At 45.7% G+C, this 24481-nt stretch overlaps 1 protein-coding gene across 2 annotated transcripts in view; it reads left to right on the forward strand.

The window, feature by feature from the left end:
- The first annotated feature begins 6041 nt into the window (after positions 1 to 6041).
- MAP3K13 (mitogen-activated protein kinase kinase kinase 13) overlaps positions 6042 to 24481 on the forward strand; it is a 75010-nt gene continuing 56570 nt past the window's right edge. For both annotated transcript variants that reach the window (XM_058030913.1, XM_058030914.1), the window contains exons 1-2: positions 6042 to 6117; positions 14705 to 14819. The gene's annotated coding sequence lies outside the window, so the exon portion shown is untranslated. The remainder of the gene's footprint in view (positions 6118 to 14704; positions 14820 to 24481) is intronic.

Genomic DNA, 24481 nt, shown 5'->3' on the forward strand with positions numbered 1-24481 from the left:
CCGTGTCCCCGGGCCAGCCCCCGCCGCGCCCCGCCCTCAGCGCCCGGCCCCGGCCTGCACAGAGCCGCCTCTGCTGGGGCGGCAAAACGCGGAACGTGGACATTTTCCCTGAGAAAGGATGTTCATTAATCTTTGATCCTTATAACAAGAAAGGAGATTTCGCTCGTGAAACAGCGATTCACAAGCTTTAAGTGATGTCCAGGTGTTGGAAAGACAAATTCCTTAAAAGATAGAATTGCCTTGCTAAGATCTAGGGCTCTGCATGTTTCAGTGACCTCAGTCCTAGGGGGAACACTGACAATGCTCGGGAAGAAGGATGTGTGTGATGTGCCACTGAGAGTGGGCACGCAGAATGCAGAACTTAGAGGCCACAAGGACATTTGGCAGAAACCCCAAAATAAGGGAAAAACTGATAAAGCCAACCCAGCAATTTGTACTGAAATCAGCCCCAGCTGGGTGAAAGGTAATTCTGGCAGGGGCAGGTCATGACCAATGAGTCACAGACCACTGACCCAAGAAACCACCAACCCAAAAGAAGATAAATACTGGGCTAATTAAAATAAGAAATGAGAGAATCATTAATCAGTAGAAGATAGACCGCTAAATAAGAGAATGATGTAACTTGCAGCCAATGAACATCAATACCTTTATTTGCTAAAACATATAAATAGTGAAAAGTCATGATCGTTGTGCTGGCTTTGCAGATTTGCCACCCAGCCTCCTTTCTGTGCAGAAACGTAAATGAATCAAATACCTTGACTCAGTGTTGGATCAGCATCTTACACTGGGTGAAAGAATCTATTCTGGGACAACACTGGGATTTAATGTGTGCCCCAGTCAAGCTCTGTCCCTCTGGTCCTCTCAGGCATCATTTCACACCAGCCCCTCAGCTCACAGCAGTAAATGCCACTGTAAAAAGAGCTGAGAGGTAGAGGGGGAAACATAGTTTCTGATGTTACAACGTGTATCTGTTGCTGCAAAATGTTATTTAAGGGACAGAGAAGATTCTTATCTATACATTGTTATATTCTTATTTATATCTCTATAATCTCCCCTTTATGTCTCTTGGCCTTTAAAAGTCAGTCCCTGGGCAGAATGGCTACAGCTCTTTCCCTGGTCTGGAACAGGTGTACACAATTTTAGGAATTGATTTACCTGTACAGAAAGGTCCTTCACTAAAAGCAACCTTTACTGCTGCTTTTATATAACCTTTGTTGTTAGAGCTGTTGTGGTGGATCACTACAGCTCTTCTGGCATTTATTGTATAATGTTACAACCCCCCCCAAACTAGTGATAATACTCTGCCATGTGCTTGTAAACAGCATGTTCTGGGAGTTTATAAAAATGGTGTAAATGATGCCTTGGAGGGCTAGCTGCTCTGTTGAATTTTTATTAACCAGAATGAAACCAAAGATCACTCCAAGTTGTACTTTGTGTTTATAGTTTACAGGTTTGATCTACTTGCCCTTTAATAATCCAAGTGCTGTGGTTGTGATAAAACAGCCCTATTTCAAATCCAAATAAACACAGAAGAAAGCAGTGCTTGGGAAAAGAGAGCTCATAGAAAGAAAAAAAAAAAAGAAGAAAGTTCCACATTGTTATGGAAAAGTTCAAGTAATATTTAAGGTTGTAGAACTTATTCTTGTCTTTTTTTTCCCTTTTTCCTTCAGGATGGATGGAGCTTGGTAGTGAGAAGAAGAAATGCATTTCAGTGTGTACAGCAGAGAAATTTTAAGTCTTGCAACTTGTGCAATGACCAAGTGCAAAGGCCTGAGCTTAAATCCAGTTCCCAAACCAATGGGGAAACACAAGTGCCTGGTACAGGCCCCAGCAATGCTTCTGGCTGTTTTCCTCTCCCAGGGTTGCTGTTTTCACTGCAATCAGAGCCAAGGCTGTGCAGCTCTGCAACATCTGAGCTGATCTTGCACATGGGAGGGGAGCAGGTTGCAGAGCCTGTCAGTGCACCTCACCTTGGCAAAATGTTATGGATGGTCCAGTTTGTCCCTGCAGATTTGTGTGGTTCCCCAAGGGCTTGTGCAGGCCTCTGTCAGCCCTGCTGTTCTAAAGCTGTGCAGGGGCTGCCAGGCACTTTGTGCTTCCCTAGAAAGCAGCTGTGGGCTGTGGAACCACAGGACAAGGTGGCAGCTGTAGGGGGATAGAATATAAGAAAATAAAGATGGTGTAGAAAGTAATCTTACCCCTAAGGAGTTGCAGCTGGCCCAATTACCAAAGATTAGGAGCAGGCCTGGCTTTAACAGGCCACAGCTGTAAGCAATGAGAAGAAGATGCTATAAAAGAGTGGGGTGGCTGGGTGAGAAGGGAACTGGAGTCAGTGGCTGCTTTGTGAAGAGGAAAGTGTCAGTGCTCTGGGAGGCTACCTGTGAGAAACACCAAGAAGGGATGAAACCTTTGTGATAGGAGACAGCACCCTTGCCATAAGGTGGCTAACAGGCAGCTTTCTTTAGCCCTAGGGCTGCCCAAAGAAAAGAGATCTCACTGTTCCAGACCCCTCTGATTGACCACACATTAGAGGATAATGGTCAGAAAATACACCCAGCACCAAGCTCTGGGAAAGGATTCTAAGACAGGAATAGCAAATCCTTAGAAACTCCAGTGCTAGAATGACACATGTTAACAGATGTGAATGTTGTGCTTTGTCTTCTGAACCCCTCAGAAAGTGCCATAGTAAAAAAAAAAAAGATTCCTGCTTCTTTCTGAGCTGGAGCAACACAAATATGTCAAGTCTCCTACAGCCCCCTGGGATCATCAGCCGGTTCAGGAAGTGCTCAATGATAAAAACAAGTGTTTTATTTATAGGAGCCTCTGCTTAATTTTTATTCCAGTCTATCTGTGCTGCAAGGTACTCCAGAAGAAGCACCTTGATTTGCTCTAACCTTATTCACACAGAACAAAGATTCCTGGAAAATGCTTTTTTTGACAGCTGCACCCAGAGAGACTGGCAAAGGTGAGTGCAGTAATGTCCCAGGAGGAGTAAAGTATTTCTTTGGGAACCACCTCTGAGGAACATGGAAGGTCTTATCAGTTGTATTGGCAATGTGAGTGGAGATCTGTGGTAAAACCCATGGCCACAGTGCTGAGAGGGGCAGGAACTCTGAAAATTTACTGGTTCTTGTCATCAGCTGGTCTAAATTTCAGGCCTGAATTACACCTTGCTGCTGAAATGACAGCCTGGAGGGCCAGCTAAATCCAACAACTGTTTTCTGCTTTCCCTTGTACAGCTATGGCCTTTTTTCCCCCTCCCTTAAAAATTATCTGATGTAAAAAGAGCTGTTGAACCTTTGTAATCTTTGTCTGACCCCTTCATGTGTGGTAAAAGCCAATACTGGTAAACATTTGATGACAAAATAGTTTTCAAAGTCTCCTTTGGTTATCACACCCTTAGGAGTTATCCTCTGATAACTTTACATTTCTTTTCTGCACTGTCTCCAAAACTCTGCCTCCCAGAGCCTCAGTGAGCTGGAGTTTGGTGCCTCAGGGCTGGCACAGCTGGAGCAAGTGTGATAACTACAGCCACACAGCGAGGCACACTGTGGCCATGGAATATCCTCCTATTGAAGAGTTTGAATTTCTGCTGAAGAGCCTCAGCTTTTGTCAGCCATGAAGGTTATTTCAGCTTGGTGTGATACAGGCATATTTAAAAACCTTTTTGTCCTACCTGGATACCCTTTGAGGAGTTGTTTTTGTGGGTTGGTTTGTTTGTTTGTTTGTTTTCTGTAGTAAAAAAGTTTTTAAATGTCATGGAATCTTTGCTTACTGTTTTGTCTTGTAAAGTAAGTGTGGGCACAGTTAATGCATGGTTAACTTTGCCCCTGTTACTATGTTTCATAACTTAAAACCTACTATGCAGGTGGAGAACAGTTGTATACCCAACTCTGCATTGCCCCTTAGAAACAAACAGCTCATATTTCTTTAAAATGTGTGTGTGCAGGTGTGGAGAGCAGAGACACAGCCCTGTGAGCATGACAGCTGTTAGCATGGAATCCCAGGCTGGTTTGGGTTGAAGAGGACCTTGGAGCTCATCTCACTCCATGTCCTGCCATGGCCAGGGCACCTTCCACTATCTCAGGTTGCTCCAAGCCCTGTCCAACCTGGCCTTGAAGGATTTTTGTCTTACTGAGGCTGTACTCTTCTCCTTGGCTTCTTGAAAGCCAGGATTACCCCTCTGAAACCCCACTGCATCAAGCCTGGTCTGTATTTATGTATATTTTAGCATCCAGCCCTGCAAACACAAAGCCATGGATAACTTTGCACACATAAAGCTAGTCTGACAAATATGTTAGCAATGTACAAATTCACAGCATTTCCCACTGAGTGGGTTTTCCAGTATTTATCTCATTCTGTGCCACACTGGGCATTTAAGATCTAAATTATCTTAAATAAAAATTGCCATTTCAAAGGTAGAACCTCGATTTTCCCCCGCCAGAACAAAGTGTGTTGGTTATTTTTAATATTACAAGCCTGTCTCGTGACTTTTGAGCTCTGATTTTTGCGTGGTTGCAAAGCAACACCTCGTGGCAAGCCGTGGTATTGCTCGTGCAGGGAGAGACCTTCCTTGTGGGATGATACACGACAAAGCAGGGATGCTGTGGAGTGAGAGTCACAGAATGGTTTGGGCTGGAAGGAACTTCAAAGCCCATCTCATTCCAGCCCCCTGCCATGGGCAGGGACACCTTCCACTATCCCAGGCTGCTCCATGCCCCATCCAACCTGACCTTGGACCTTTCCAGGGCAACCACAGAAAACAGAAGCCTGAAGGGAAATTCAGAGCAGTTTCAGAAAAATTCCTCAGTGCTCCAAGGATCCCATTCCCTTTAGTGCTAAATCAACGTGGGTTTCCTTAGGAGCAACCAAGAATACTATAGAAGACTTGGGGACAGCACAGGACAAAGAACAAGGTGACAGTGCCCTCACTCACAGCATTTCACGTGCTTCAAGGTGCTGTTCTGCTGCACTGGCATCCCATGGAATAATGCAACACCCTGGAACGACACGAGGAGTTGGACTGAGTGACAGTAGGTGATGGCTGCAGAAGGCTGAGATGAGAAATAAATGTTCATGTGCTCACAACAAAACCGACACCAGTGGCTGTGGAGGGATATTTCTGGAAGGAGATAGTAACATTGTCAATGAAGGTGACAGAAAGATACACGTAATCAATATGTTTTTCTGTTCTCCTTTCCAGATTCGTTGGTGTAGCACTAAAGAAACTCTTTTGTGTCCAGCAGTAAACAACAGTGTTAAAAGTAGTCAAAGCTTGGCATCCTAATATCCAGTTTGGCCAGGCAAGGCTGTAACCGGGTGTTGAGAGAACTGACAGGTAATATTAGAAAACTGGGGCTGCTATCACCAAGTACTCGAAAACAGGGTAAACCTCAGATACCGAGTGGTGCTTTGGCCGCCCTTAACGCGCTCAGTCCGGTGCTCGTCTGTCCGTGCCAGCCCACGCAGGTGATGCTGTCCCAGTTCTCGGCAGCTGGGACTCCTGCACACATCCCGCCCGGCTCAGGGCTCTTCGGGAGCGCCTGAGGACGGTCCGAGGTGCCCGTCTCGACCAGCCGGCCCCTCACGGGTCCGGCTGGAGGCGCTGCGGGTCGGGCCGTACGCGCCGTGCCGGCCGCTCACGGGCACAGCCCAAGGCCGCCTCACGCCTTCCCGCCCAAAACCCGCCCGCGCGCCGCCGCAGGCCACGCCCACGCACCAGGCCGCACCCACACAGTATTAGACCGCGCCCATGCAGTGCTAGACCACACCCACGTCTCATTAGACCACGCCCACACGCACAGACACCACCGGCCCCCAGACCCCGCCCACTCCCCTTCAAACGCCTCCGCCCGTACCCAAGACCCCGCCCACACTCTGACGTGTTCGCGCTCCATCAGGCCCCGCCCACATGCCTTAGATCACGCCCGCGCCCCCTCAGACACGCCTGTGCTCCTGCGGCTCTCGGCCACGCCCCGTCACCCCACCCACACCGCTCAGGCCCCGCCCCCGTCTTAAAACCCTCCCGCAGCCGGCGCGCTGCCGGAGGTGACGTTGCGGGTCCGGCGCGGGGCGGAGCCGGCCGGGGACGCGGAGCTGCGGGAGCGGGCTGCGCAGGTAACGGGGAGCGACTGGGTACGGGCTGCGCAGGGAACGGGGAGCGCTGGGAACGGGGAGCGCCTGGGTACGGGCTGCGCCTGGGTACGGGCTGCGCAGGCAACGGGGAGCGCTGGGTACGGGCTGCGCAGGCAACGGGGAGCGCTGGGTACGGGCTGCGCAGGGAACGGGGAGCGCGGGGGTACGGGGGCCACCGGGAACGGAGGGCGCAGTGAGCGCGATGCTCAGGGAACGCCGTGTCTGAGGGAATGATGTGCCCCAGGAACGCGGTGCTCGGGGAATGGCGGTCCTGAGGGACACGAAGTGCTCAGGAATGGAGGTGCTGAGGGACACGGGGTGCTGAGGGGCACGAGATGCTCGGGGAATGGGGGTGCTCAGGGAATGGGGTGCTCAGGACACTGCGGTCCTGTTTGCAGGCGCGGAGCCCTCACGCTTGTATATTTGATATAAAAAAGGGACTTTTTCCAGTTTAAGAGAGCGGTCAGAGCCGCCGCCGAGGTGCTGGCGGTGGCTCTCGGAGGCAGGTGGCAGTCCCCAGCGTTATCGCTGCTCTCCGGGCAGCAGGAAGCGTTTCAGTCAGTCGCCAGACAGCCTGGAGCAAATCCCGCCGGGGCTAAGCCTCTGGTGTCTGTCCTGAGCTTGTCTGGGGGCTGCTGACAACAACAAAGACCAACAGGCTCCAATGGTTTTGTGCCCTCTCCAGTAAAAAAAAAAAAAAAGGAAGCATAGGAGTTTTGATGCTTCTCTCAGCTGGCAGAAGTTTGGGAGAGTGGCTGGGATGAGTTCAGTGGATGCTTCACTTGGGCTATGTGGCTTAGCCCAGGGAAGTGCAGCTCTTAAGTTAATGAGGGAAGGCAGGAACTGTAGTGCCAGGACAAGGGGAATGGCTTTCCACTGCCAAAGGGCAGGGTGAGATGGGATATTGGGAAGGAATTCCTCCCTGTGAGGGTGCTGAGGCCCTGGCACAGGCTGTCCAGGGAAGCTGTGGCTACTCCAGCCCTGGAAGTGTCCAAGGCCAGGTTGGACAGGGCTTAGAGCAACCTGAGATAGTGGAAGGTGTCCCTGCCTATGGCAGGGGATGGAATGAGGTGAGCTTTAAAAACCCTTTCAATCCAAACCATTCCTCTTTTCTCCTTGTAGGGAAGGGCACTGCCCTGGGCACAATCTTGTACTGTGTCTCATTTGTGCTAAATGGATGGCAATTGGGTGTAACACCTGCAGCTGTAGTGCAATGGAAATAAAACCTTTAGATAAGCCAGACAGGAACTTGCTTCCTCTCTTGTTTGAGCTCTGTGGATATTTTGCTGCTGGAAAGTGCTGAGACCTTGCTGTGGCTTCACTTGCAGTTGTTCTTTCAACCTGTAGTTTTACTGCTTCAGAGGTAGGTTGCTCTTAGTATACTGGTCACATTTTCAAAGCAGAGCAGAAAAATAAAGGTAAATACTTTCTGCATTCTCTCCAAAATGGAGTGGAGTCATGATCTGATTGCTCCAAGGAGGCATTTGAACTGTGAAAACTTGCATTTTTTTGGTAACTCTATGGATCTGGAAGCATGGAATTTCAGGAACAGGTTCAATATTATATTACTGCTGGAAAGGGGAGCCCTGTGCACCTTTTTTCCATCCCTCTGCTTGTCTGTTTTCCTTGCTCCTCAAGTGCAGGTGTCAGTGGTGGTGTGGTGGGCTAGATTCAGGAGCCAAACCCACTGGCAGTGAGCACCATATGGAAATTGGATCCCTGGAGCTGTGTCTGTGCATCCAGCAGGGAGAGGCAGGCCGCCCATTAGGCAGTGAGAGGGATCAGAACCAGTTAAGCTGCTCCTGAAAGTGTTCCCTGAGGCTACACTTTGGACAGTCCTGGTGTTTGTGACTTGGCTTTTTGGTGGTGTTTGTTGTTTTGTTTTGGATCTTTTTGGTATGAAAGCTGTGCTTTCAATTGCTCCTTATTTCCAGATGTTCCTGATATCCTCAGCCTCTTCCTTCCACTCTTTCCCAGCAGAAATATTTTTGTTTCCTGACAAAGTTTCATTTTGGGTGCTGACCAAACTGGTGCCTGTGAAGGGTTAGAAATACAGACCTGGGGCATTTTTGGAATGGTGTCTGGGGTGATTTTCACCCATAACTGCACAGGAATCATTGCTACAACAGATGTTCTGGTTTAGAGAACAAAAACAGCTTTTGCTAAATGTAAAGGTGGGAGTGCTAACAACAAATAAAGAAATCACAATAGAACAGGTGGATAAAGAGTTGAAACAGATGTAGGAAAGAAGGAATTACTCTCAGTTGCTCATTTTTGGCCTGATTTATGTGTTAACAGCTGTTTCTCACAGCAGAAACCTCTCCAAAAAGATAAAAGGTGAGACTATTGGCAAAAATTTATATCAGGTGCATGCAGAGAATTTTTTTAATCCAAGCAGTTTTCTTACCCTCACTAAGACTAGGAACAATTAGCCTGGAAAAATCACTTTTGTTTGTTGTGTTATTTTAAAGCCTGTGTTAGGAGAGCAGGTCATAGTTAGTGGTAATTAGTGGAGAATAAATGTTTCTCCTTGCAATGTGCAGGACATATACAAGCCTCTGTGACATAGATTAATGGCTTAATTGTTAAAATGCTACTTCTGGGCCAAATGCTGAATTTCCAGACCTTGGTGTGGTTTGTTTTTAAATGCTTTTTGCTGTGTGGCTCTTGCCCCTGCCTTGAACCTGCTCTGCAGTGTACACCTCCCATTGTTTAGATCTCCTTTCCTGGAAGCATTTTCCTTTAGTTCCCTTATTGAAATTACTTATGCTGACTCTGACTGCTGTTCCTGTAGAATTTTTCTTCACAAGTTCTCATGAAGAAGATAATTTGCCTGTTATTATTTTTTTGTTAGAAATGGCAGCATAAGCTTTAAAAAGCGACCATATCCAATATTCCAGGTGGGTCTCAGCAGTGCAGAGCTGAAGTTAAATATTGACTTGTGCAGAACTTTGGTCTTGAGCAATCCCTGCTGAAACTGCAGCCAGGAGAAAGGTGTTGTGGCAAAGATAATCACTTCAAACCACCCCCTGCCAAACTGAAGCCAATCTGGCTGTGGGGAGTGGTCCCAGAGGAGGCTCAGAACCCCCCCATAGTGTCTCCATGGCCAGAGCTGGGGGTCTGCATGGTGTGAGGGGGACAAACACGTTTGTACCTGGCGGTGGTGACAGCCCCAGTGTGTCTCTGTGTGGTGAAATGATCACAATTTGGGGTCTCCTGGTGGTTCCACACGTGGTGGTCTGTTCCAGTCTTGCTCTTATTTGTATTTCACCATCCCTGGAGCTGGAGGGAATTGTGTGTGCCAGGAGCCCAGCTGGTAGGAGGTCTCTGCTCTGGGACCATGGCTCCTACTACAGAAGGCTCTTTGTGCTTTATGGACACGTGATCCCTAGAAAAAATAAACATTTCTCATTCTTGCAGAGATTTGCTCTCAGATATGAACTAAGCAATAACTGTTTCGGCACTTCCACTGCTCCATCCATCTTTCCTTGTCTTGTGGGCTTTTTCACAAAAGTCTAAAATCTGCTTGCTGAACTTCATTGGAAATAGAATTCCTCTGGGACTGACAAGATAAATTTTGTTCTTGGTGATGTGGCATGTATCGTTCTTGACTGCTTTGCTGTGGGGAGCTCAAAAAGCAACACAGAGCTGTCTATTAAAGAAAACTAATTTTTTCTCTAGCTAAGAGGCTTTAGAAGAGGTGGTAGCCATCTTAGATTTTATTTGCTTGTGGGGAATAGGGATTTCAAACTAATCAAAAGGTTTTAGCAAAAAAAGAACATCCAGTCATTTATGGTGCTCTAGGTGAAAGAATTTTGCCATTCTTTAATAGTAAAATATTTTGAGCTGTCTATACCTGGGGGAATAAGTTATTTTATATCTGTGGTAAGTCTGTTTTCTGTCAGAATCTGCTTCTAGGAAGATTTTCCTCCTGTGTTATTGGAAGAAGGTTGGGTATGTTGTGTGTCAGCTTTGTTTACTATAAACTGAGGTTTCGATGGGGGAAACATTTTGTTTTAGATGCAGATTGGATTGATGACTCTTGCTTTTTAACTTTATATGCTTGAAACTATTTCCTTAAGTGTGATGGGTGTGAACTGAAGAACCTGTAGAGCAAAAAGTGGCTCAAGATTTTAGCATTCCTGTCAAGTTGGTGCACTTAGTGAACGCAGGGCAGCAGTGTGACTCACTGTCAGGTGTGTGTCACGGATGTGTGCCTGTCTGCTGGGACTGAGGTCAAGGTTTAGGCTGAGCTCCAGATGGTGGCCAGAGGATTACTTTGAGAGCTAATTACAAGGCTTCTTTGTGTAAGTCTGAATAGTTACATCACAAAGATATTCTTTAATGATTCATCAGGCGGTTTAGTGGGGGAAATATCCCACAGGTTTTTAGCTTTCTGATGAGGTGTGTTGTGCCCTTAGCCTGCCTGGCTCGTGTTGAGCTGTACCCCAGCACTTGCAGGCTGTTTTAATGGGCATTCATTGCTGACTCTGCCAGTGGGATCTCTGGCATCTCTGAACTCTGCATGTCTCTTTCTCTCTGCATGTGTGGCCTACATTTCTCCTCTCATCCACCTCCAGAGCAGGGAGCTGCAGTGGTGTGGGCTGTGAACAAAGGCACTGCCTCTGGGTTATTCAGGCATGGCCTCCCTTGAGTGAGCAGAGGCTATTTTTGGAGTTTCCTTGGGGGGAAAGGTGGTCAGGAATCCAACCTTGGAGCTGAGCAGAGGGAAGTGCAGCAGTGTCAGCTTTGGTCACTGTGCTGGGTCAGCTGCTGCTGGTGGTGCTGTCACAGAGGATCCTGTCTCCTGCAGAAGGGTGCTAGCGAGGTCACCCGACAGCAAAGTGCTGAGAAAACATTCATTTTACTTTCATTTTACTCCATTGGCTTGTTACTGTTGCCAGGAAACACCTTGTCCACATTTCAGACACTTGTGAGTTTTGGTTGCTTCTATCTTAGCTCAACAGATCTGCCCTACAACTCATGGATAGAGGGCATTGTCCCCAGCATCCTCTGGATCTGTGTGCCAGCCTGTCTTCTGAGGTTCCATTGTCACTCCTAGCTGGTGCCACTACAGTTGTGACCTCTGGCCTGTGGCAGGATGGCTCAGTGCTAAGGGGGATGAAATTTCCTTGCAATGTTATCCTTCCCTGTGTCTGGGCTACTCAGGTATCCCTCAAAGAGGGGTGAGAGGAGTTTCCCACTGATGCTGTGTACCCAGTGCTGCTGCTGACACCTCCATGCTGATGGAGGAAACAATGCTGGGCTCTAATGCTGGTGGTGCCATGGACCTCAGCAGGTGGCAGATGGATGGCTGAGTTTTCATAGAATCATGTGTTTTCTACCTGTTTTCCTTACAGCCTGGACACTAAAGCTCAGCAATGGGTGAAACACACTTTGGGAGTAAGAATGTTTAGTGGGTGCTGGAATGGCTCCTGCCCCTGGGGACAGGTCAGTGTGTCACATACCTGGCACAGAGCACTGTGGCCTCCCTGGTTCTTTTACAAACAGAGCTCTTCTTTAATGGCTTATTTACATCCCCCAAGGCACAGTGTCTTGTACTTTCAATGTGTTTGTCTGTCTGTCCTGGAAGGAAACACTGCTGCTGGTTAACTGATTTAGTGTGTTCTCATGGCTGAAGGTTCCTCCTGCAGCCTGGTGGGCAGAGCAAGGGTGCTGCCTGTAAGCTACAAGTATGATTTTTGTGTTCTGTCATCCACTGCATGTTCCTGCAGGCAGGAGCTCTCTGGGCAGAGATAATCCAAACTGTTGATGTGCTCTGTGTAGTGCAGTCAAGTTGAGGAGCTCAGTGGACTGACCAAGTGGGCAGCTGACACAGCACATACCTGTGTAGAAGCCTCCTAGTGCTCAGAGCCTTAGGGAATGTTTGCACAGTCATCTCTCCCTGTGTCTAGGGCCAGAATGTACCATCTGCAACAGAAAGTCATCATGATCTCTCTTGAGAGATAAAAGGATTTGTGTGGGTTTTCCTTTGCTTTGTCAGGGAGTAGCTGACCTTGGGGCCAGCTGTGAGCTGGCTGCTTTTCTGTCTTTCTGGACACACTGAAGCAGCAAAGATCAGTCCCCAGAATCCATATGAGATTTAGTCAGGACCCTTTTCAGAACTACTACTTCAGACTACCTTGAAGTCCCTCTTTGTCTTAATTTCTCAAATAATTAAGTTCTCCTTTAAAAAATCTAAACCTAAGCCCTGGCTTCCTGGTTCATGGAGTGGGAGGCTATTGTGTGCCTGACCTCAAACTGGCTGCTGCTCAAGGTTCTGCAACATGTGATGCCTGGTGTTGCATCAGGTGATGGATGGGGGATTTTGTTGATCCCTCTTGGCCAAGACATCCTTGAACCTTCTATTTTGAGAGGCCCATATGGTTGCAGGGCTGAAGGAAACACAAACTTCAGTGTTGCATCCCATGTGCTGGTTCTGGGAAGTTGTTGACAATTATAAGAGCCCTCACTTCTCCAGGCTGTGACTGGAACCAGGAAAGGTGGTGGTAAAGAACCTGCTCAGCCTCTTTGAGCTCAGTGTTTTCTTTAGAGGTCACTTCATACTCCTTAATTTTTCTTCTTCCTCTATAAATCATGCTTTTCCCAAGGTTGTTCCCCAAGATTTCATTTCCTTCTTTTTGCAGAAACCTCACATCTCCAAGAAGGTGGTGCCAGACCACACTTATTTTTCCATAATGAGAGGATTAAATCTTCCAGACATTCTTTGAAGCCACTGAGAGAGCAAGGCTATTGCCAGTCACCTGGAGGTGCATTAGGGATTCTTAGGGGCTTGTTTATTCTCTGTGTGATGAGTGATACTTCTTGTCCTCCTTTCTCTCAGGCTAACTCAGATTATACTGATAGCATTAGTGAAGAACCATTCCAAGTCTGATGTCACTCTACAGCAAAACCTTGGAGGTTTGTTGACACACTCACCAGGCCCTGGGACTTTGCAGAGTAACCCAGGAATGAAACTGCATTTTGTGGAGCAAAATGTGCTGAGAGTGGTGTGAGGGACTGATGCTTGTGTGGGAGAGAGCTGAAAGAAGGAGCTCCAGGCAGAGCTCTGCACACACCTGCATGTGTGGAGTCACCTGGAGTTCAGGAGAGCAGCTTTTGAAGCACTTCTCTTTAATCCCTGTTATCTATATGATTCTGCTCTTCCCTTTACAGTTCTTCCAGCAGCAAGTTGACAAGGACTGTGAGTTTGGGATATGTGTCAAACCTCTGTACCTGTGAGCTTGCAAAGAGCTGTGGGACTTGTCCTGCTGATGTTCCCAAAAGGAGAAAAACCCTTGGGGATACTTTGCATCTCCAGCAGTGATGTGTGAAAGTGGAAATGGACAGTAGATACTGAGCTGTAATTATTGGGAAGCAGAAGTCCTTTCTAGGCTAGGGGGAACATTCAGAGGGTGACCTGAGTAATCTGAAAGAGCTGAAGGGTTTCAGTGCCCTGAGCAACTTTGTGACTCTGACAGATGCTTCCAAAAGGAACAGCATTGATAACGGGAACTGCGGGATGCGCCACGCTGAAATTTTATCTGCCTAAGTAGCTGCTAGTCCAATTCCATTAATGTTTGCATATTTAATAAACTTCTAATGTGGGATTTTAATGAGTTGGCAGTTATCTCTGAGCACCCAGCAGCAGCAGCAGTCTCAGAGTTTAGGTGGCTCTCAAATGGAGATTTCTCTCACTTAGAAGGCATGTGGCCTTTCCTTGGGCAGTCAGCACTTGGCAGGCTCTGGAGTACTTTGATTTGGTTTGTACTGATGTACATCAACAGTGAATTTTTAATTTGGATGGAGCCCTAGGGTTAAGTTTTTGGGGGAGGCATCTTTTTAGAAAGCTGGATGTAAGAGAAGTGACCTTGGTTAATCTCATAACACACCATTTAGCTACTTGGGATGTTTCTTGCTAGCGATCTAATTATTTTGGCTGTGAAATGGGACTGCCAGGGAAATTGCTTCTAACGTGATATTTACTCATTTACACTCCCAGTGCTTTTGCTTTGCCTTTTCAGCCTAATTTTGCTAACATATGTCCAACTCCTTCTAGTCCCAAGCAGGGTAAGGAGTGCACTGCTTGTGCTGCACAGTTATTCCCAAATGTCTGTGGTGAGGAGAAGGAAGGTAATCTGTTATTGAGGGAATTGTAGCAAAATTCAGCAGAACAGTTCAGTGTTTATGCTTTGGAGGAAAACCTGAGTGTAGTAAATATATGTCAGTATGTCAAATGTAGCAGGCAAGCTGAAAAGGGACTTCTGATAACACAGTGTAATTCTCAGTTCTGGCACCAGCATGACTTTAAATAAGTCCCTTGCCTGTTCCCAGTCTTCAGGATGAATTCTCAGCATGCTACTGTGGATGGTAGATGTGCAAGCTGTGAGGGTGGCAAGGGTGAGGAAATAATTCCTTGCAGCCTCCTTTAAGATAAGACAGCAGTAATTCAGTGACTGGATCATCAGATGGGTTTCAGGTGACCTTTCAGTGGGCTTGGTAAAAAGCAGGAAAAATGTAGTGTTTATCTGAGCTGTATTTTAAGTTGAAGTTCTTTTTATATCTCCAGAACACCATTTTGGGAGGAACAGCAAAGAGAATTAAGGACAAAAACTGATGGACCATTACATCTTCCGAAATGAGCCTTTTCACACTTTGCTACTGGAAAATAACATGTCCTGAAGGTGAGTAGGTTTTGTATGTGACAGATGAGCTGCTTGATGTCTTGGGCCTTGACCAAAGGCAGATCCACCCTCATTCCAGCTTGGCCTGACACTGCCTCTCTGGGCTGGCACAACCCATGGAAACTTGCTTGTGAAAATGTGTATTTTATCACCAGGAGAAACAGGGAGGAAGCAGGGAATATTTTCCACTAATGAATTGCCATTGATTCAGAAGCCTTTGAAAAAGCTGGAGTGTTTAGTGAAAGAGGTGAGCCACTGGGAACACGGATGTTTTCTGGTGAGTGGAGAAAATGTAGGTGTTTTATTTGCAGCATGAGAAAGTTAAGCTTGTAAGACAAACTTTGGTTTAGTTTGGCAAGGATATTAAATTACATAAGGCATTTTCAAGTCTTGTTCCAGTTGTACCTCAAATGATATTTTCAGTGTTCAGAAGAGCTGAAGGAGAGTGCTTGCTATCAAAGATGATAAAGTAATTTCCCCATAGTAAAGAACATAATGCTTGAATGAAATTAAATCAGAATTGTATTTTGTAGAGTTTGTGATATCTTTTATGTTATTTTTGTACTCACCCCCTTAGGGCTGTAGGCAGTGACCATACAGTTTTGTTTTAAAATCCTTTAGTAACAGAAATCAAAATGGGAAATGTTACATAAGTCCTGCACTCAACATTGAAATAAAACCAGCATTTCTGAGACAGTTAAGGTTTAAAATATCTTGGTTTAGACTGTAGTCTCATTTTAATAAATAATACATAAAAAAAAGCCATGAGTTATGTAGGTCTAAGTTTGCCCACTTAGCAGCATTAATTTTTATTTTTTTAAATTAAGCTAATAAATTTGCCTTTCTGATGGCTGCTTTGTTAATATTTTTTTTTTGTTTTTTGTCATGAGCCAACCAGCAGCTCTGAACTCAAAGACAATAGTGGAGTGTAAAGGGTGAGAAATACGTGGTTGTCAGTTGTCATTCTGCCTGCACAGAAATTCCTTGAAAATGTTCAGCACTGGTGTCACAGGCCTTTTGTACATAAATGCTTTTCCATGTGAGGTAAAAACCCAGTAGAAGTTCAACCTAGAGTGAACTCTTCATGTGCTTTTGTAGATTTGAAGCTCATTAGCCATGTGAGTTCCTTGAATTTGTATACTTGGTAGCAGGAGAGCCTCTCAGGAATGTAGGACTTGACAGGTACAAGAGGATGCAGTGTCAGGGATTTTACTTGTTGAGGAAGAAAAGTCTTGTAGCTGGAGAGAAAAATACTGTTCACATTCATTGGTGCTCTTTGGTGTCTGGAATGATCTGCACAGTTCTGCATAAAAGGATGGAAACCTGAAAGCCCAAAAGCAAAAGGTGTGACTGAGCTCTGAAAGCTTTCTTGTCTTTCCTAAGTGCCTGTGTTTTCCAAGTGTCCTGTTCAGATGTTATCTGTGAACCTTTTGCCAAAAACGCTGTAAAGCTGGGGGGATCTCACTGGGAAATACTTTTCTGGTGTAGTCTGTGTTTTGCTGTTGTGTGGAGGAGCAGAAATCCTTCCTCTGCCTCTTGCTTTCTCCTTTCCCAGTCTGTAAAAGGTGCAACTTTACTCTGTGGAGAAAGATTGTGCAACAGAGTGAAGAGTGAAAAGAGGATATTTTTTGCTGTTCTAAGGGTTCTTTGTTCTCAGAGGTCAGGAGGAGCTGAGCTCCAGTGATTTCATACACTCTCCTATTACCTGTTCTCATGCTGGCCAGAAGCCTAAAGGGACAGATCCTCCTCTGGATGAGTCACTAAGCAAATACCAGGCTGTGCTGGTATTCCTGCTCTGAGTACTTGTTCTTATTTCTTGTGTGTTGTTTACTGGCTGTTTTCTTCGCTGCTATCACAACCCCAGCAGATTTTGTCAGCACAGGGACTTCTCACGGTGTGCAGCTGGGGAGAGGCACCTGCACTGGAGCCAGGAGCTGTTCCAGCCTTCTTCAAGGAGGGATTTTCAACAGTAGCTGGGAAATACTTGGAGATATTTCCAGTAAAACAGTTCTGGTTCCTGGCTCTTGGTCAGAGGCACCTTGCCAGGTGGCCTGTGGGCTGGATGTGGTGCCTGCTCTGGCTCCATCCCTCCTGCAGGACAGGGCATGGGAAGGAGGTGCATCCCAGGGGGGCACTGGAGCACACAGTGTTCAGAGCTGTCACTGGAGCCTTCAGCAGTTTGTTCCTGCTGGGCTGCTGCAGGGAGGGCTGCAGCTCTGGGAGCTGTGCTTCTCCAGCAGCTGCTGCAGGATGATTGTAGGATCCCAGAACCATGAAATGGTTTGTGTTGGAAGGGACCTTAAAGCTCAATCACTAGATCAGGTTGCTCAGGGCCCTATCCAGCCTGACCTTGAACAATTCCAGGGGTGTGGAAGCCACAGCCTCTCTGGGTAACATATGATGACATGGTGCATCTCCTGGAGGAGATTTGCAGCTTTCTTGGGGACAGGGACAGGGTGCTTCAAGAGTTTGTGCTCACTGGGAAGCTCTACTAGCAAGGGACAAGGACCTGTTATCCACTGGCCCATGCACCATGAGAGTGACTTGCAGTGTGCACACTTTCTGATATTGGATAACCCCTAGGTTTTGTCTGGAGCCTGGATTTGTGTCTGTTTTTCATGTGGAGATTTGACTGTATCAGGCTTCTATCCTAACTATAAAACCTTGAATAGGTGTAGAGGTCCCTGGGAGGATCTCTCCTTGCCTGTCTGCCCCAGTATGTCATCTCTAATGGCCTTATGGGATTTGAAAATGCCTTGGTGTTTGTGGATGAAATTCTTGTCTCATTAGGACAAAAATATGCCATCAGTTTAACCTGCATCTTGACAGAATATGGACAGTTTGAACCTGGGGCAAGAACTGGATGATGCTGCCCAGCCATAATCAGTTACCATCCTTATTTTCTCTGAGAGAGAGGATGTTTCCAGTGCTGCATGGCTGAGACTGTTCTGGGGGAGCTGACCAGGCCATTGGAGGTCAGAGCTGTGAGACAGAGCTGCATCAACTTCTATTTACATCTTTATTTTACTGATGCTTCCTTCAGGGCTTTGCTTATTCCCTTCTGCCAAGGGAAGCCCTCCCAGCCACCTCCAAGGACTCCTAAATAAATCCAGCTCATGGTGTGGTTCCCTCTCTTTCCTGGGGATCCCAAGGGTGCCATGTTACAAACTGCAAGCCCAGTAGGTGCTGCTGAGCTGTTGCACAAGCAGTGTGAGCAGCCTGAGACACACCCAGCTTCCCATAGGAAGACCCATAAGATTCATCCCCACACTGAGTTCAGAGCCAGTGTTACAGCAGTGGGTTTGACAGCCTGGCTGCTGGATGTACGTGGCCTTTCTGGGATGTTTCAGCTGCTGTGCTGGGAACCATTTGTTTTGCTTTAACTGGATGTGAAATATCACCACTGTGGCCTGATGGATTCCCTTAATGGCACAGTGTACAGTCAGCATCAGCCTGGGGTGAGCTGTTTGCCCACTGCACTGTAATTAACTTGCCCTGAACAGAACTTCAGGAATTCCTGGTCTGGGACCTTTCTGTGCCAGGAGATGTCTGCAGGCCAGTTTAGTTAGAAAGTGTCAAGACTAAAACCACTGCACATCTTTCTTTTATTAAGATCTGCTGTTAAGAAAATAATTTTTGCTAAGCAGAGAACTTTAGTCTGGCATTTAATGGAGGGAATAAACTGTAAAAACCTGTAATCACATTGGAGGGAAAAGGAGCCATTGTTTCAGCTTCCCATGGTGGTTTTTCTAGCTGCCTGAGTAAAACAATTCTCTTTTCAAGATATATTTTTCCTACATTTAAATATTGTGTGGATGCATTTAAAATGTTGGATTATGTTCTGGTCATGTGTAACTTTTGGATACTGATTAATAGTTACAGGTGCAGCAATAAAGAAACTGTAAATTTGCCAGGTAGCATTGCTTGTCTGCAGGTTCCTTTATCAAATAAGATTATATTGTTTCTCAAGCACATTGCACTTGCCATCTTGAAGCAGAATTACATTTCTGTTAAAATAATGTTTGCTCAGTGCTTCCAAGTAAAGGAGAATTCAGCATTACTGATAAGGACCACAATCCACTTTTATTTAATTCATTAACCACTGGGCTAGGTCTCCATTCTCTGGTTCCATATCCTGCTATTTTGGAGTAGCTGTGTTTAGAAAGCTGCTCAGTTTTTTGTATTCTGATGTCTGTTACCACATTTTTTTTGCACTGAAATTCTAACCACTGTCTTTGAAGTGATGCATCTTTTTTAATTTCTTTAATCTCTGATTATCTCTCTTTTGGTTTACACAACGATGATAAAAGCAACCAGTTTATGCTGGGGTCAATTTGATTATAATAAATTCCTTCTCTCCTTCCTTAAGCTCCAGTGCAAATGAAGGAAGCTGAATTTGCTGTCTGTTCTTCATGCCTTTTTGTCCAGTGCAGAAGAAAATTAAGCTATTTTGACCTTTCCTTGACACTTGCGGTCAGCCAAGATGAGGGCAAAGGCTTTGTAAAAGTAAATGAAGTCAGTATTGTTTTCTTCTAGAATTGTTAGTAATGCACTCTAGTGTGCTCCAGTTAAGGTCCCAGCCTATGAAGGCAAGTGCAGGCAATCTCAGCTGCTGTTCCATCCACCTTCAAGGCTTTGTGAACCTGTGGCAGAGGTTTGAGGTGCTGGCTGTCAGTGGGTACCATACACCTCTGTCCTGCCTTGCTCCTGGCATTGCTGCTGCTGCCAGAGCATCCCTGGGTGGAGGCTGGGCAGGGCTGGCTGAAATCAGGGGCTCTGCCACTGGTACATGGCATGGAGCAGAAAAAGGACTCATAATAACTGGATGGTTTTATAGAATTCCACAATGGTTTGGGTTGGAAGGGACTTAGAAAATCATCTCAGTCCACCCCCTGGCATGGACAGGGACTCCTTCCAGTATCTCAGGTTGCTCCAAGCCTTGTCCATCCTGGCCTCGGACACTTCCAGGGATGGGGCAACCTGGGCCAGGGCCTCCTCACCCTCACAGGGAAGGATTTCTTCCTAACATCCAATCTAAATCTCTCATCTTTGAGTTTAAAACCATTCCCCCTTGTCTCCTGGCATTCTCCATCACAGCTGTAACTTAGGAGGGGAAAGAGTATGCATAGTTTACCACCCAAAACCTGATTGTGTGCTGCTGCTTTGTATTTTTCTGTTGTACTTGAAAAATGGAGCTATGTTCTCTTAAATTGTTGTGCTCTGTCCTGAGAGGGAAGGTAAGAAGGGGAAAACTTAATGTTTGCTTGGCAGAATGTTGAAACAGTAGCAGAGGATGTTGTATCTCAACCCAGGTAATTTCAGGTCTAACAGAGCTCCTGCTCACACTTAGTATTCCTGCCTCTCTGCTGTGTATTTTGTGGACAGCTGTGCTTGCACTGGCTGCCTTATCTCAGAGGTGATTACACTGGTATCTTTATTTGCTCTGCCCTGTGCTGATACCAGCTCTCAGCCAGCCCTCTCTGTTTCCAGCCCCAGCATGGGCAGAGTGGAGGCTGCACAATGAACTGGTGCTTAATGCCTTGCTCACGGATGGGAGAGTGTTCACTGGGAAACTGGACAGAGAACTTGGTGGTGAACTCAAACTGTGCTTGCTTCTCTCAGGCACAGACAGCAGGAAATGGAAATCAGCCCTGATTTTCTCCTGATAGAAGAGTTTCCAAACAGGTTATGTGTCTCCAAGGCTTTTCTGGATGCATGTCTCTAGAAAGTCATCCTACATTTATGTAGTGTGCTGTCTCTTGCAGTTAAAATGATTGGCAGTTTTTGGGAAGTGCCATCTGAAAAATGAAATTATTTGCTTTCTCCTGGTACAGTACAGAAAATTTCTCTTTGCTGTTTCCCCCCCCAGAAATGGCACAGCTCTGTAATGGAGTAAGGTGTAGGTCACTGCAGTTTGCATTTTGCTTTACTCTGAAAAGAGCTCATCCCTTCAGACGTGCACTTGGTGTTGTTCAAAAACTGCTGCTGCCATCAGCCAAAGCAAGTTTGTAATTACATTGCTGTGAAAAATGGGGTTGTGCAGAAGTGAATTTGCTTCCCTTAAGGAAATTAATGGTGCCAGTATTGGACATCAGGTGATACAGAGTAAAGGTCAGAGTTTGAGATGAGTGCACCTAAAAATTTCTCTTCTTTGGCTTGAGTGGCTGAATGTGATAGTTTAGATTGAAACAGGCCAAGGGAGCCATTGTGTAGCCAGCTTTTAAAAGCCAGGCCTTTTAGCTCCATGCCTAAGCTAGTGGGTGCAATTATACATTTCATTTATGTGTAATATTTACTGAAGTTTCTGTTCTTAAGTGTGATAAATGCTTGGGCAAAAAATCCATCTTGCATAAGGAGTAGCTCTGTTGTAAGGTTGGATAGAAATTTAACTTATTGTGAGACCTTGGAATGAATGCTGTTAAATGAGTTTTTCTGAATTGTCTTAGCACTGAAGGATTTTTATACAACAAGTTCATATATATGAATTTTTACATATATATATATGTGTGTATATGGCTAGAGATGTGTCCGGTAAAAATGGGCAATTTGATTAAAGCAGGAGTTTAAGGAAGCATTAGAATGCTTGCCTGGGGCTTCAGTATGATTTTGCAGTTCTCTGGATGGTTAATAGAGAATAGACTAACTGCTAGGACAGAGAAGCCCAGAATAATTTTCCTTGTCCCAGTTAAGTCAAGAACTATTAGAGCAGTGGAAATAAGGTTTCAACAAGAGGGGAAGAGAGGGTGAGGGACATGTCAGCTCTCAGTCTTGGTGGTTTGAGAGGAGAGTAACAGAATTTGGAATGGAAGAAGGGTGAGTAGCAGTTACCAGTGAAAATAGACTAATGTTGCATGTAAGTGCATTAGGAATGATTTTCATTCTTTTTGGTGCTTTTTTAAAAAAAATAAATTCAGGCTAGATGAATATTTGCAGTGAGACATAGAGGTCAAAGGAATATGGGATTTTCTTTGACCTGCCTGTTTGTCAGGAGAGGCTTTTTCTCTGCTTTCAGACCTGATGTTTGAGCCATTTGGAGTAATTTCTCTCCAACCAAGTCCCACCAAACAGTGCTACACTGGCCATGCAGGAGTTTGACCCTCATCCCATGGCTTTGCTTCCCTGGTGCTGGAAGCAGGGAGGGCACAGTAAACCACCTTCACTGTCTAGCTCATACTTAAATGTTTGGAGGAATGGCATCAAGTACTTTTTAAATGTACCTTTCCCACCTTTTCCTAAGGTGTGCTTTTCTCCTGTCATGTCTTGAGGTGTTGGACTGTGACACTGCAGTAGAAGTAACATTTCTGAGCAGCATATTGAAGGACCAGGACCTTGACAGGGATTGTGTGAGAGGAATCTTTAACTTTCTCTCTACAGCACCCCATGGTGGTTCACTGGAACTACTCAGGAAACAGAATTTCTAGTCTCTTTTGGAAGTGCAAGGGTAACAAGACAACTGGGAGGAATGAGAAGGTGTTGTGGTGTTAGCTGACAGTCCCATGTGCAGCTGTGCAGGCTGTGTGCCCAGGAGCCACAACCAGGAACATTTATATTTTTCTGGCTGACAGTCTTCTAGTCCAAGGGGACCATCAATAAGGGACCTATGAGAAAAAAATAGCTCCTTGCTAAAGGAGAAGATGTTCTGCTCTGCTCTTGCAAGGAGCTAACTCAGCATTGTGCTTGAGGATTGATCTTCAGGACTAATTTCTGATAGTGCTTTATCTTTATTCTCCTCTCAGCAGTCTGGCTTCAGAACCCTCCATACCTCATTGCATTGTTCCCTTGGCCAAGGGAGTGTTGAATGCAATACTCCTGAGCAGTTCATTTGATTGTTCTGTCTCTGGGGTGACCACAAGAGGATGGACCAGTGTGTTCAGGCTTCCAGGAGGTACTGCAGGGCCTAGAGAACATACTTCTGCCCATGCTGAACTCCTGATGTGTCTGCAGCAGGAGAAACTCTTCTCTCACTTGGCTAAAAATACAGTCCCTTCTCTTAGTCTCCCTGGTTGGCATTTTGCAACACCAGGGTTAGTTTCTGTGGTTTTCAGGTTAAAATACATGTGCTTCTGTGTAGCTGAGATTCATTATCTGTCCAACACATTTACTTTTGAATTACTGAGAGCAACAAGTCTGTGTGTGCAGTGCCTCCCTCCCATGGAGCACATGGGAAGGAGAAAGTTTGATCAAGCTGTTTGTTACAGAGGAAAGGCAAACCCAGAGGGGAGGCAGAAGGGACCATTAGGTGTTCTTTTCTTCTCTGCAAGCTCCTCTCATGTGCTAAAGGAAATTGCTCTTCTTGTCTTCTCAGATGATTATATTCACAAAATCCGACCCCGAAATATCATCCCTGTATTAGACACTGACCAGCTACAGTCAGAATCTTATTTTGTGCCTTTATTTTGATTACCTTTGTAACCTCAGGCACTTGGCAGGAGCAAAAAGCCTCATCATTCTGATTGCTTCAGTTTCCCAAGATGTCTTTAGAGAGAAAATGTTTCCTGAGCTTTGTTGCAGCCTCTTAAGTAGAATTTGGTCTTTCTGGGAATCGTGTGAGATCAAGTGATTGCCTGGAGCAGGAGAAGGTACTGAAGCTGCAATAGCAAAGACCTTGATATCAAAGGCCACCTGCTACTGCTCTCCACCTCTTCAGCCTTAAATTACCAGGTTATAAATTCATCCTGTGTTCCTACAGAACGGCTGGCAGGTACTCAGCAGGTGAGCTGGGCTGTTTCTCAGGGAATAGTTCACATTTGTATCCCAGACAGAAATTTCCTCCTGCATAAACTTTTGTCTAGTCTTCACAAGACATACTGAGTTATCTTTTGGCCTTCTTCCTGTGTGTTCCTCTTACTATTTTCTTGGTTTTCCTGTTGCCAGTCAACAAATCCATGTCAGCATGTAGCTTTGACCTTCAGGTTTGCAACCCAGCTTACAGAGACACCTGGTAGGAGTAGAAAATACTGTCCCACAGTAAAATTCTAATAGTTGTCTGTCTTTTCCCAAACCTTGGTTTATTGATCAGCTTGTGTAAAGAATTCCTTATGAAAAACTTAAATGAACTCTTCAACATTTTCTGGTTGAGGAAAATGGAGAAAAATTTCTTACAGTCTATATTGACGTGGCTGGACTACACATACACAGAGAACATTGATTAACTTGGGTCTTGTGCTCACAGTGTGTATTTTCTTTTCTGTGCTCAGTCAAAAAAGCATTTCTAGCAAGCTGAGGAATATATTGTATTTATGGAATGAACTGTGTTTTAATACTCATGGAAAAATCTCTGCTAGGACCACTGTCCATGTCCAGGCCTGCAGGCCTGTGATCCATCTCTGATGGTCTCATCACATACCCTTGTGGCCTTTCCTCACCTTAGATCTACAGCATAAAGGACACAGCATATTTTCAGTCATTTTGCTTACAAGCAGCTTTTGTAGTTTAGTTTAGTGTAGCTGTTCTAAAATGTTTTCATTTCAGCCTGAACGCAGATGCAGTGGCCCCATCAGTGCTGTGTAGGCTCATGTATTGCAGTGTGTGCACGTGGCATTATTTTTTCCTTTGGTTTGTTTTGTCTGCTGTTTGGCACAAGAGAGACTCCCCATGTCCCCCTGCTGCCAGCAATTACAGACAGGTGCCAGTCCCCAGTGGGAATGCACATTTCCAGCCAA

Source organism: Melospiza georgiana, chromosome 10, assembly GCF_028018845.1.
Source record: "Melospiza georgiana isolate bMelGeo1 chromosome 10, bMelGeo1.pri, whole genome shotgun sequence".
Classification (NCBI taxonomy): domain Eukaryota; kingdom Metazoa; phylum Chordata; class Aves; order Passeriformes; family Passerellidae; genus Melospiza; species Melospiza georgiana.